Below are 2252 nucleotides of genomic sequence, written 5' to 3'. Positions count from 1 at the left end.
TGTAGTATTCTCGTATTGCGAGAGAAAATTGCACAATATGATAGTTGCTTTGAGTGCATCGTCGAGCAAAATAAGCTATAGAATAGAACTATCATTTTCAACTGCATCTTCTTTATCAATTGCTATAATGTTCTCAATAATTGCTTTTTGGTGCAATTTGAATTTTCTATTTTGTACTCACAAAATGCTTTCTGCATTTCATCTGTCATTTTTTATTTCTTCGAACCTTTGAGATGATAAGCCATTGCATTTAGTTTTACCATTTGTGATATTGTATGGTCTTTTCATAGACATTTTTGCTTGACTTAATGTTCATAAAGCATGTTAATGAAGTACACATCAAATGAAATTTTAGTTTCTTGCAAAAATGAATTGATTCATGACTATAATTTAATAAGACTAATTACACTCATGAACTTGTTATGGTTAAACAAAAACATAGAATGATGATAATTCATAATTTGATAATTAAGCAATATTCGTATAATCACAATACACAATACATGCATTAAGTTCAATGTTTTGAAAAAAAATAAAGAATACCTTGATAAATTATTGTTTTATTAATTAATGTATAAATTAGTAAATTATTAATTTATTGATTAAATAATATCTCGATTAATTAATAAACTTTCATCATCTTAAAGGTATTAATTTATAAAGGTTTTACTGTATTTATTTGCAATGTCAATGATCATGCATTTGAAAGATCATTCATGCTTAGTTATTTAAAGATTATATTTGTGCAAAAGCTTTAACTCCTTGACTTGCCTCTTCTTGTATCCACTTATGTAGTCTTTGTAACTCACACGTTAGTTTTTCATATTTTTGCGATAGATTAGTGATAACTGTCCAGGCACCAATGTTACGGAAACATGATCCGTTCTTCTTTTGGTAGGTGATAAAGCAAGCCTTTTGAAACCTAGGAAGTCGAGTTATGGTTCGCTTGATGAGCCAGTCTTTAACTTTATTGTTTATAATACTTGTTATGACTGATTGTTAAGCCATTCAATGGCATTATACTTATATGGAAAAATGTAAATGCTATAAAGGGATGGCCCGACAGCCCATATGAGCACTTAGGGTGCATTACAGAATTGATATGAAATGGATATGTTATAGATGTTGTTAATGAAATGCATATACAAAGTTTATGTGGACAAGTTCCATAACTGTGTATCAACACCTAAGCATGGACGTTTGTGTACATTGTGATGAATGTGCTTATGTATGATAATAGTGGCAAATACATCACTTATGAATGAATGTTAATTGAATGATGATAAGATACTTACTAGGGCCTAGTTGTTGGCATGAGCCTTACAAGCCAATCTGTGATTGTATGAGAATCCCAATTTGAGATATTCATGTATGACATTTTGTTGTTTATAACAACAATTAGGTAGTTCTTTATCCATAACTTATAATTTAATTACTATTTTTTACTTGTGTAGATAAAGCCTAAAGAACTATAAGCCTTGCGAAAGAATTGTATTGTGATACTGTTATGAGATCTTTATGCATTAAAGCATTGTTCCTAAAAATTCCTTATCATTGTATTGTGAGATGGGGCATCAATAAAGCTCAAACATTGTCACGTGCTATGTTCGTTACTTGTGATGTAAGCAACCATTCTCATAATTTGAAGTATACAGATACATAGAAGTAGCATGTAGGTGCTTGCCACAAGAAAGAAAGTTCATTAAACATAACCTGACATGAGAATTGCATTTGGTATATTACTCAAGTGTCTATGCAATACCTCCCATACGTTAGTTGTGTAACAACTCCTTAGACTTAAGACACTAGGTTGTCTTATGTATGGAATACTATGTCGATTTCATCCCTATAGGTCCTACCAAAGATGACAAACTAGGATGCTTTTGAGTACAGTATGAAGCATATGAAGGCAAATGAGTGGTCAAGATAGACATCATCACCCCAAGTGATTCAAGGGAAAATATTTTAATAGTTCGTGGTTGATATTAGCTTAATCAAATCCTTGGCCTAGGTGATTGGGAAATTATGAAATGGGTTTCATAATAAGAACAAATATGGAGATCAATAAAATAAGACATTGCACCTAGCTTTTATCATCTCTGAGATATATGATGAGGGAATGAATTACACTGATTGGCTGTATACTGAAAGGTTGTCAAAAAACCCTTTGACTCTCTTAACAATTAAATGGCAATGATGCATTGCTATATGCGAATCTTGGTCTATAGAATTGAATTAATTTAATATGAATA

Source organism: Theobroma umbraticum, unplaced genomic scaffold (genome assembly GCF_002168275.2).
Source record: "Theobroma umbraticum cultivar Fairchild unplaced genomic scaffold, ASM216827v3 scaffold_106.0, whole genome shotgun sequence".
Lineage (NCBI taxonomy): Eukaryota > Viridiplantae > Streptophyta > Magnoliopsida > Malvales > Malvaceae > Theobroma > Theobroma umbraticum.
The sequence above is the reverse complement of the archived record's forward strand: the minus strand, read 5'-3'. Positions refer to the sequence as shown.